This window comes from Podarcis erhardii (genome assembly GCF_964252035.2).
Source record: "Podarcis erhardii genome assembly, chromosome: 12".
Taxonomy (NCBI): Eukaryota; Metazoa; Chordata; class Lepidosauria; order Squamata; family Lacertidae; genus Podarcis; species Podarcis erhardii.
In genome coordinates, this window is record NC_138513.1 from 26,088,708 (window position 1) to 26,101,118 (window position 12,411).

Sequence of the window (12,411 nt, forward strand, 5' to 3'; positions counted from 1 at the left end):
ACATGATGCCAAGGTGGTATTGAAGAGTGCACAAAATATGACTGGTAAAATGTAACAGTTATTACAAACGACTCATTAGCAGCAATTCCTCTCACTTTCCCGACTGGCATGCCTGCAGTGCTTTCACAAGACCATGTGTGGTCGCCAACAACAGACAGAGCTCATCCAGGTATGTTTTCCTCTCTCACTTGTTTCCAATGTAAATGACTTAAGAGCTTGATCCTCTACAGTGGGAGAAGTTCCCAGCCTCTTCCAGAGCCGACTTCCTTTGATCCTGGGACTCCTTTGATTTGCTTTAAGGTAGCACCATCGACAGACCTTGCACCATTTCAACCCAAATGATAAAAGAGTGTGGTGGAGCAACTCCTCTATGAGGAAAGATTGCAGCATTTGGGAATGTCTTAGTTTAGAGGTGCAATTACATGGAGTAGATAGGAGAAAAGTTTTTCTTCCTCATCATAACACTAGAATTCATGCACATCCCAAGAAGCTGAATGTTGGGGGATTCCAAGCAGATAAAAGAAAGTACTTCTTCTTAACATAGTTAGACAATGGCATTCACTCCCACAAGAGGCTGTGATGGGTACCAAGTTGGGCAGCTTTAAAAGAGCATTAGACTAATTCATGGAGGATAAGGCTCTTAATGGCTACTAGCTATGACATCTATGCTCTGCATCCATGGTTGGAGACAGTAATGGTCCTGGAAATGGCAGGAGGGGAGAGTGCTTTTGTGCTCGAGTCCTGCTTGGGAGTTTCCCACAGGCATCTGGCTGGCCACAGTGAGTACAGTGGTACCTCGGGTTACATACGCTTCAGGTTACAGACTCCACTAACCCAGAAATAGTACCTCGGGTTAAGAACTTTGCTTCAGGATGAGAACAGAAATCGTGCTCAGGCGTCGTGGCAGCAGCAGGAGGCCCCATTAGCTAAAGTGGTGCTTCAGGTTAAGAACGGACCTCCGGAACGTATTAAGTACTTAACCCGAGGTACCACTGTACAGGATGCTGGACTGATCACATGAAAGCAAATGCCCAAGTGGGGCTCTAGTCGCGTCTTTACAAGGAGGCAGCTGAAGAGATGTCTTTGACTTGCACTCCCTGACAAGCACCTGTGGCCAAACCCTGCAGGGTGTATCCCTTCCTCTGGGTCTGCACTGAAATCACTTCATTCCTAGAGAATCATAGTAGGCAGGTATCACGGTCTGGCATGTCACCTCGATAGGAACTTGGCTTGCAGCAGCACACCACATTTGCCTAAGTGCCCGGTGATGTCTGGATAAAGTCCTGTCCTCCTGTTCGTATTTGTGTGAGGGGCTGAGGAAATTCTCATTTCAGTTGGCTTGGCTGTAAGCTTTTCACTAGATTAACAGCCACATCGGAGCAGCTCAGCAACTCCCAAATATCAGAGTAACAATTAGAAATGTCACTGCACTTCATGCTTATTAGTCCTAAAAATTAAACGGTTAACTTAGTGTGTTTCAGGGAGGAGGGAAAGGCTGACAATGGAGAGTTGCCTGGATACCTTAATTAGCACTTTTAGATTGCCATGCATTGCTGCCCACCTAGATGGGCCTTGCAGGAGAGGTGTGATAGACTGGGGCTTTCGTAATATCTCGATTTTAAAATTTATTTTCTCATCATGAACGCAAAGCCATCAGAAAGACAAATTAATTTAGCTTCAGTGACTTGCGGTTCCCTTATGAGCTGCATCCCTGTTGTTGCTTTCCCTTTTCTCCCTGTCCCCCTAACAGCATCCCTTTATCTACACTACAGAAAAACGGAGCTGACCTTTATCTGTTTCTGGTACAACCACTTCTAATTTTAGCAAAGCTCTTCATTTGAGAGCTTTATCTCCTGACACTTCCAATCCAGACTCATCAGAATGCATGTCCAGCTATTTCCCAAATGGTATTTATCAATTAATTAACACTTATAGATTTAATGACTCGTTGTACTAAACTGTTAAAGGGCAAGAGACCTATAAATTTCCAAACAGTCTATGTGAAACATATATAAATATTGATATATGCACACTTTTGAGGAGGGAGGGGCTGGGTTAAGCAGCTGGTATGTGATACATTCAGTTACATACATAAGGTAAGGAACAGCTTAGTATCTTCGCCTGCACACAAGCCATTTTGTTTTACCACTATTGGCAACCCTCTTTGTAATTGGCAAAGAGCAAAAACATTACATAAAGTAGTCCTTGCTTTCTTTTGCTAAAATCCCCTTGTTAGAAAGCTAGTTGTCACCAGTAAATAAAAGTACTGGGAAGAGTTTTTAACACACACACACACACACACACACCCCAACAACAGGGAAGATATGCGTGGAGTTCTGTGGCATCTTAATGGCTGCAGACCATAGCTCTTTTTCCGTGTTGCAGGGACTTGGTAGTGAGGCTCCTGTGTCATTTCAAAGTGGTGCTATGTTGTTGCTTTTTGAGAGGCTTGTATTACGAAATAATAATAGCAATAAATTTACAAGCCTCTGTTTTCTCACCTTGCAAGAGCCTATATTGCAAGGATGGGAAACATTTGGCCCTCTAGATGTGTTTGGGCTCTATCAGCCTCAGGCAGCATAGCCCAATGGTCAGAGATTATGGCACTTGCATTCCTGCAACATCTGGAGAACCACAGGTTTCCCATCCCCACTGTATACTTCTCTTTCAGCCACTTGTTATTATGCGAAAGGGCTTATATTACACAATGCCAGGATATCTTCCTTGCTTATTCCCAGGAATTATAGGAAATTCTGCATTTCCTCCACTCAGCCCTACATAAGCATCTTTTTAACTTAAAATTAAGGTCCTCAAAGGTTGCTGCTCTGAAAAGAAGTGATTGTAAAGTTTGAAAAGTGTGTGCCTGTATGCTTTCGTAAACCATATGCAACGATTCACACTTCACAAATTTGGCAACCATTTTTGTCAACGGCGTTGCTAACCCCTGCTGGGAGATGATATATACCCAGTTGTCATTAGCAGGACTCGAAACCCCTTTGGCAAAATGGAAGTATTTCCCTATGGAGCACTCAATATGCTAGCCCCACGCCAGTGACCCCACTCTGCCTTAAAATGCAATACCTGTTGGGCTCTTTGTCTCCAAACTTCCTGAGCAATCCCTGTAAACGGAAGAAGGAATGTTCTGCTGGCAGCTGAGTCTGTAACTTCTGTCTAGACAGTGGCGTAGCGTGGGGGGTGCAGGGGGGGCCGGCCGCACCGGGCGCAACATCGGTGGGGGGGGCGCACTCGCACTAGCTCTCTGCCCCTACTAAAATCCATGGGTTAGGGGGCGCAAATTACTTGCCTTGCCCCGGGTGCTGACAACCCACGCTACACCACTGTGTCTAGAGCTTGTGGTAGCTGCCTTCTCTCTCTTTTCATAAAAAATAAATAAATCCACAATACAGTAAAATTATAACTACAAATCACATAAGTAGAATACAGAGTCCTCTCCTAAAAGTAATTCTTAGCCCTTAACACCTGCAGAGGACAGTAATTGCTACCAGCTCTCACCTGAGATCTTTCCTTTCTCCTCCCAGAAGCCTTTGCTGCTCCCTCTTCCCCCTGTCTCAGCTTCCTTGAAGAAATTGCAGCATGGCTTGCAGCTGTAGAAAAGCCAAGTGGGTGAATTTCTCTAAAATGAGATTTTCCACTGCCTCTGTCTGCATGATTCTTTGGTAAGGAAACAAGGTCATTCCTTTTCTTCTTCTTCATTTTACTGGTGGGAGCTTGTTTGCTGCAACTCTGAGTAAAATCTTCACTTATTTGTAAAGCTGGGTGCATGCAATACATTGTAGCCCAAGCATTTTCATGGGGAATGTTTATTTAAAGGTGGATGAGGGTGGGTGAAAGTAAGAATCTTCCTTCCAAAGCTTTCTCTCCAACATGCCCCACTCTGGACTGCAGGTGGGGTAATTAGTTTGATTGTTTCCTCATGTAAACCTCCGTCTCTACCAAAAACTAGTGTATTAGGAAGTAAGGTTGTAGCCCAGTCCAATGCCTTCTGCAAAGAGTTTGTTGGTTTTTTACTTACAGGAAAATGTTTACGCACACCCCTCCCTACAAGCATTTGGAAACAGTGGGAGTGTAGGAAGCTGCCTTCTGCAGAACAGGACCATTGGTCCGTCTGGCTCAGTGCAGCCTACACTGACTGGCAGGGGCTTTCCAGAGTTTCCAACAGGGCCTTGGTCCAGGCCTACCTGGAGACACCAGGAACTGATGTGCAAAGGTTACAGCCCCACTTGAAAAGTGGTACAGTCCACTTGGCTTGCCTCCTTATTCCTACCTCATTATGCGTAAAGCAGGTCTCTGTAAAGTTAATGCTCCCAATCTGCTTTTTTTTTTAGAAGGGAAAATATGGGCCAGGTGGAATGAAAACGCCATCAGTCTGATTTGTGAATTAACAAAATGCCATATAGGGCTATGAGGGTTAATATATGCATTTTCCTTGGTGGGGTGGGAGAGCCTACACTTTATTTGGTTACAGTAACATGTTTGGTATTTCCCCTCAGGCTTCAGAACTTGCTGGCAGCTCAGGTGGGCGCCTCAGGTAGTTTACCCTTCAAGAGAGCTATGACCCTCAGCTTCCTTAACAAGCTATATTTCCCAGAATTCTTTGTGGAGGGAGGTGTGCTCTTTTCAATGTGTACACAGCTGGAGGCACACGGCCTCACAAATAATAATAAAACACACACCATGCAGATTGCTTGTGTAAAATGGTAAAGGCAGCTGCAGTCGGCGTTTTCTGTGGCAACCCTCACTTTGTAGCCTCTCAGACTCTGTCAGCAGGCTCTGCGCTGTTTCTTTCTCCTCCCGGGTCAGGTAAACTGCAATGAAGTGGACTGCCTTGGCAACATATGCAGAGCTCCTGGGGGGGGGGGGAGCTGACACTTCCCTGCCACCTTTCGATGGCTAGCTTATCTTTGGAGTGGTATTGATTACCTCATGAGGAGGAAGGCTCCATATCCTTACCCTTGTGTCCAGAGCAAGGTGATTTATGCCAGGCCGGGTAATAGAAGTGGCTGTGAGGGAAAAGAGAGGCCACAAATGAGATAACTTACAACTGGCAACTTTATTTATTTATTTTAAAAAAGAACGGCCGGCACGGCAGAGCACTCATCAAGGAGTGACCTGCTCTGGTATGGCAAAGCACCAGACCCCATTCCAGTGACGAATTATTACACGGCTATCTTGTTTTGCCTTTGTAAATTATGCCGTGTCTGTGCCTCGTAAGCTGGCAGATTTATTGCCACGCCTCAAGTGTATCGCCAAGGCAGAGCAGTTCTGAGGAATTGTGGGGGTCATGTGTCTTTCCGCTGGCTTTAGCCAGCAAAGCGCCTCTTTAATCTCAATGAGGAAGGACATTGGCGTCCTTGTGGGTGGGTGGGTGGGGGGTGGAGGCGGCAGAGGATTCAAACTTTATTTTCGATATTTAAATTAAATTGTGCCATCCATTTCCCTTGCTTCCAGATCTAAATGCAAGTCATTATGCCTGGGAAAATTACAGCTGCATTCCTGGAAGTTGGAGGCATGCCAACGAGAGGTGCACCCTTGGTTGCTAAAGGCTGTACAATCTGTCAGGCAAGTAATTGGCTGAGGTAAAGTCTCTGATCAGGATGTTGCGCTGATGCAACTGGGCTCTGATGTGCGCTTGCCGCTTCCTGCCCTACCATACATACAAAGTGCTCAAATTACAGGGTTGCCAGAGGGGAGTCCCTCTTATGTTTGCTAGGGTCCCTTTAGCTATTGCAGGGGACCTGACTTCAAGGCTAAAAATCCAGGGGAGTCAGAAGCTGGGACTTGCAACTTTCATTTGAGGAGGCCCCTACCTTTCTTCCCATAATTCAAGCACTGTGCATGCATGTTAGTGGTAATGCACCACTGCAAAGCTCAAGTGAGAGGCATTTGGTGATGGAATTTCATTGTGGGTGCAATGAGACATCCATTTAAATGCATGATTGAATGACGCAGCTACTCCAGATGACGGATCACACAATTTAGCTGTGACTTGAGTGGCCACATACACGTCACCCAAGAAAGGGAAGAAATGTGTCACAGAGAACAGGTAACAGGTTTGCAAGTTTACTTGTGCTAAGTTTTATGTACAGATGCAAATTTAGAAAGAATTACTGTACAGTGGTATCTCGGGTTGCATACGCTTCAGGTTACATACGCTTCAGGTTACAGACTCCACTAACCCAGAAATAGTGCCTCAGGTTAAGAACTTTGCTTCAGGATGAGAACAGAAATTGTGTGGTGGCGACGCAGCAGCAGCAGCGGGAGGCCCCATTAGCTAAAGTGCTGCTTCAGGTTAAGAACAGTTTCGGGTTAAGAACGGACCTCTGGAACGAATTAAGTATGTAACCAGAGGTACTACTGTATGTAGAAATACAACACATCTCACCATACTGGGGGAGATTGTGAACAAGTTGTTACCGCCCTATACCTGGAGGTCTTCAGGGCAGTTCACAGAACAAGATCAAAATATAAAACCACCAAATATATAATAAAAACAACAACCCAATAAAAGAACCCCATTTTAAAAGGGCATAGGATGTCAATCAAATCAACTAAGGGCCTGGTTAAAAAGGAATGTTTTTGCCTGGTGCCTAAAGGTGTATAATGAAGGCACCAGGTGAACTTTCCTAGGGAGAGCATTCCACAGATAGGGAGCCACTGCAGAGAAGGGTTCATTCTCGTGTGGGCATCCTCTGTATCTCTTGAGGAGGGGAAACACGAAGAAGGGCCTCAGAAGATGATCCCAGGGTCTGGGTAGGTTCATATGGATAGAGGTGGTCCTTGAGGTATTGCGGTCCTGAGCCATTTAAGGCTTTATAGGTAAAAACCAGCACTTTGAATTGGGCCCAGAAACTAATTGGTAGCCAGTGCAGTTGGACCAGGATCGGTATAATATGCTCAAACCGTCTTACTCCAGTGAGTAACCTGGCTGCTGAATTCTGCACTAGCAGGCAATCTCCCACCCATCTAGTCTAGGGAACCACCCACAAACACTGCCTACTCAGATTACTGTCCAGGTACTAACATCTCTGCTCTACTTATGATCTTGCTAATTATCTTAAAACCAGACTTGAACAAGACAACCCTTTTAAATAGAGGAGCATAGGAAGCTGCCTTTCAGTGAGTCAGACGGTTGGTCCATCAAAGTCAATTTTGTCTACACTGGTTGGCAGTGGTTTGCCAGGATTTCAAGCAGGACTGTTGGCCAGCCCTACTTGGAGATTCCAAGGATTGAATCTGGGACTTTTTTCATGCAAAAAGTAGATGCTCTACTACTGAACTACTGCCCTTTGTCATCACCTTCAAATAGATGGCTGTCTTCTGTAAACGAGAATATCACATGGCCATTCTTATTCTACCGCCACTGTCAGAGGCAGTATGTCTCTGAATTACCCAGAGTGAGCAGGGTATAAATAAAATAATAACAACTACTACTACTACTACTACTACTACTACTACTACTACTATACCAGTTGCTGGGAATCATAAGTGGGACGAGGGCTTTTTCCTCTTGTCAGCTTCCCATGTTCATATAGTTGGGGACAGGATACTCTACTGGAGGGGGCCCTTGGCCTGAGCCAACAGCTTCTTCTTATGTTCTTAGTTGTGATTTAAATGCAGATCGTCTAAGTCCAACGTCCTATGTGCTCAGCATTTAATTTTGTGGCAAGGCTTGCTCCGGCTACTGTTTTCAGTTCCAGGCCTTAACACGGGGGACCAATGAAAGTGCCCTTGAGCAGGTACATTTCTCCCCTTAAATATGGAGTAGCTGTTTACAGAGTGATGAGTGGGTCTGTGGCCCTCCAAGATGTTGTAGGACTCCAGCATCCATCAGCCACAGTCAACAATGAATGTTGGGGTGGTTGTAGAGCAGGCATCCCCAACCTTTGGCCCTCCAGATGTTTTGGACTACAATTCCTGTCATCCCTGACCACTGGTGCTGTTAGCTAGGGATCTTGGGAGTTGTAGGCCAAAACATCTGGAGGGCCGCAGGTTGGGGATGCCTGTTGCAGAGCAACAACCCCTAGAGGACCTCACATTCCCCATCCCTCTGATACGGTGGTAGGGGTTGGGAGAAAAGGGCTTACACACTGGAAGGTGCTGTGACCTCCCAACAGATTTAACCCTCTGCATGTCTTTTTCTAGAAATCACACACTGCCCATATTGGGTCGTGGTTGCAGCTTGTGCTTATAAATCACATATGGAAACATTCTGACCCGTCCTGTGCTTTTTAATAGGGTGGTATTTAAGGAAGATAACATACTTTGCAATGCCCTCTCCTTGTATTTCCTGTACTATCAGCAAATTATATTGGGCCCTTCCACAGATACAATTCTAAAGAATATCACAATTAATTCTATTTGGCACAGCAGCAGCAACCCCCCAAAATGGCTTATTTTGCAGTTATTTATGTTTGCTAACTATGTGCATATCGGGGGGGGGGCACAACAATTTGTGTATACTTCGCAGAGAATAAAGAGCATTTCCATATTGTCAGCTAATTTACAAAGAAATATTTACAGAGTGAAATTTTAGCAGCTATCAAAGGACAAACAAGAGAGTGATTCCGTTGTGCGAAAGGCCACCGGTTTCAATTTTCTCTCGGCAGAAACTGATTTATTCAGTATTCGTTGATTCAATTTATTTATAATTACACCACACTGAATAAATCAAACATAGCTGAAAAGCAGTTTATCTCCGTGTACTAATTACGCATACAGAGGCAAAGAGATGCTGGAAGATTAAAGGGAGAACGTATTGGCGTGCATTAATGATTGTGGGTGTCTCTTTTATTACCCTGCGCTGCATTATATAATAGAATAATAGGGTCACTGCCATGATAGAGGAGGGCAAGCAGTACTTAAACTGTTCCTAAAATGATTGAAAGAGAAATGGAACACTGTAATAGTTAAAAGGCAAAGAACTGAAACAATAAACACACAGAGTGTTATCTGACACTCCTTGTTTTTTCCCCCACTGTTGCTCAAGAGCACTCATATAGGGCCCCATTTAAGAAATTAAGTTATCAGAGAGAGAGATTATATTTTTAAAAACTTGCCTATTTCAATTTGTTTAGGCAGTTGGAGAAACAGCAGGCCTTTCTTTTGTGTTAAGATTTCGCACTTTTCATAAAGACTTATCTTAGGTTTCTGAGGCAATTGTTTTGACATTAGACATTTCTTTATTATGCGGAGCACTGAACAGGCGTCCATAGCCATGTGATAAAATTCACTGGAGAGTCTTTGTGGTTCTATCAAGTGCTACCAAAACATTTTGATTTCCACGTTGCCACTATTTATCTCGGTAGGGAAAGTTCTTATTTCGAAAATCCCCCAAGGAACTTGCCCTTGCATGTGCTAATTACTGTTACCATTTCCGTGAAGCTTATCTTAACTGAAGTCTAAAGTTTTCCAGAACAAAAAATGAGACTATAAAGGAACGCACAAAAGGGAAATAAATGGGAGGGAGACGAGTGGGGGGAGACACATATGGAGAGAGAATTTGAAAACTGCACAGCACACTTTTATTAGGCTGCCACTCTGTGCACATTTGCAGAATGGTATGCAGCGGGGAAAGGAGGAGCTGCTGTGATGGGTTAAGAAAAGCACAGAATGCTGAAGCAGGATCTACCACACAGAAGCTATTTCCTTCCTAAAGGCATATAAACCAGGCCATAGCTAATTTCTGTAGGTTATTTTTCTGTACTATCAGGGGTGCCAACTTGAATAAAATATTGGGAGAGGGGGCAGGTAAGCCCCACCCTACATAATCAACCGCAAGATACATAAACATTCACACCCCACTTGAATGGCAACGTTCATCAACTTTGGGCAGGGCAGGCACCCTCAAATAATTTATTGGGGTGGAGGGGAGAGTTGGCTCCTATGTGTACTAATTACATGAAGGTTGGTGACCAACCCATCTTTCATAAGACAAACCTGAACACGTGTTAGGCATAAGAAAAGTTGGTCAGAAATAGATCTCATCACCTGCCTCAGTGCAGTCTCCTGAGGTCCCTTGCGCCTTTGGCAACCAGCTAAGGTCCCTTGTGCCTTTGGCAACGAGCTGTATCAGTGCCCCCTCCTGGACAGGAGAAATGCCCCTCCTTGTGGCTGCTCTCTATCTCTCTACCCCCTTCTGTTCCTTCCTGCAGAAGCAGCAGCTTTTGCTGGTAGAGATCCTGGTGGATTTCTTCTGGCAAAGCAGGTACTGGTGTGCTGAGCCAAGGGTGGGGGGGGGGTGTGATCCAGGTGCCACAGGAGGACTTCCAATGCCTGACAGGTGATTTTTGTATGCTCCCATTTCTCCAACCCATAGGTACACCTTTTCCAGAGCTTCCAGAGCTCCTGAGCTTTCTGTAGATCCTGGGCTCAAACTATTCAAGACTGTGGTGAACTGGAGCACATAAAACATTGACTGGATTCCCTTAGTACTGAGTTTCCCAAACATGGGTCTCCAGTTGTTTTTGGACTACAACTCCCATTATCCCTAGCTAGCAGGACCAGTGTTCAGGGATGATGGAGCATGCATACAGCTGTTTTGGACTACCAAAAAACATGTTCCTACCTGCGGCAGAGCAGTGGATAACACCACCCTCACCCCTCCATGTCAAGCTACAAAGCACTCCTGGTTGGTCGAGTTATTTTGCCACTTTAGGCAGAAAATCTCACAGGTACCTTTCCCTGGCAGTAAACATGCAGTGACAGATGTCTAGTAATTTGCTGCCCTTTCATTATATCCCAAATGAGCTGCCTAAGGAAGCTGACTCACTGTACCGAATGGTAGGGCTGGCCCTGCGACGCGTGTGTTATATTTATAATCCTCAATTTCATAAAAGGATATCAAGGCAGTATACAACATACCAGATTGTAATAAAATCTGTCATATGAGGTTTATATGTGCAAAAGTAGAAAAACTGGTTGTTTTTCTTTTTAGGAATGCCTGCTTAGATACTGTGTAGTGGCCCAAGCAAATATATGGGGAAGAATTCAACGCAATGCTTGCATGATGGAGCTATCTCCCCTCGCCTCTTGATTTCTGCCTGTGCCAATGTTTCTGTTAAGTTGTGGGTGAACATATCAGACGACAGTGATTCTTCAAACAGCTCTTGTTTATTCAGAGGCCAGAACAGAACTGAGCTGAAGGGCTCAGTCAGCCTGCTTATATAGAGCTCCAGTACAACGTTACTGTAGCAACTTTCTAAAACTATCCAATCACTGAACGTCACTTTCAATCCTTCATTTGCATAACTATCTACAGTATCCCCCTGCTGGCCCAGGGTGAGAACTTCAGTACATAACACCTTCAATGGCCAAAAACTGGTGTGAGGTTGGGGAGAGAACTGCTGACATAGAGAAAATGGAGAAACAGGGTGTGGCATAGAATAACGAAGTACAATATTTCACACACCCAAGATTTTTTAGGAGGGGCATAAAAATAAAACAATTTGCTGTGGAACATTGGAAGAAATTTATCCACTGTTGCAAGGTTTAAAAATAAATTTTCTGTTATCAGAAAATAAGAGCTAAAAATCGTAAGAATAGTGTATCTGTTCAGGTAGACAGAACGTAATATCGATGAAACAATTGACTTTATGATACCTGCTTGTATAAAGTGTATGGTGAATGGAGACACGACGATTGGTTATTTATAGGAATGTCTATGATATTCTATTTATATTATTATTATTATTATTTTAAAAAAACACCCAGAATCAAAACTGGGCATGCCCAGGCCCCGAAGCATGCCTAAGACAGCTTGGCAAACTTTTGAACTAAAACACTTAAAGTAATATTTTAAGACGTAAAGGAGTGCACAATTCTAATTCACTTACAGGTGCTTATTTTGGTTGCCTTATTTGGTGCCTATACCCAATTGTGTCACCTCTAAATGTAATGCATAAAGAGGTCTTCTGTTCTAAGTTAATTTGTTTTTGTGAGCTGTATCTTTAAACTATCCCAGTGAAACATTTTAAAGTAATTGTTTTTATGTTGTATAATATGACCCAAATATTGTATTTTTGTCAGCATGTCTAATAGGTTGCTCAATAACCTTGTCCTCTACAGGTCACTGGATCCATTCATGTTCAATGATATATCGTATGAGTGTTCATGGGTAGTTTGATACATCTTCTAATATAAGGTGAGTAGAAATAGCACAAGTTTTATTTTTTGACCTTCTAGAAGTCTGTCCCCAGCAGAAATGAACTGCGCTTTTTAAGACTGTGTTTCAAAGAGGTGTTGGAAGCAGGAATTGTTCCAAATTAAGCTTCTAAAAGTTGGGGAGTCATTTTCTGTGATTAGCATTAAAGAGCTGATTAAGGAAAAATTTTGCTGTAAAGATTAATCATTTCAAAAGATGAAAGGTCAAATGTAATGGGCTTCCTTTGTTTT

General features: G+C 43.8%; 1 long non-coding RNA gene across 1 annotated transcript in view; it reads left to right on the top strand.

Annotated features, from left to right (window-relative positions):
• The first annotated feature begins 3,528 nt into the window (after positions 1–3,528).
• LOC309352932 overlaps positions 3,529–12,411 on the top strand; it is a 41,704-nt gene continuing 32,821 nt past the window's right edge. Inside the window, exons 1-3 of the long non-coding RNA XR_014161493.1 lie at positions 3,529–3,677; positions 5,470–5,580; positions 12,085–12,160. This is a non-coding gene — a long non-coding RNA (uncharacterized lncRNA). The remainder of the gene's footprint in view (positions 3,678–5,469; positions 5,581–12,084; positions 12,161–12,411) is intronic.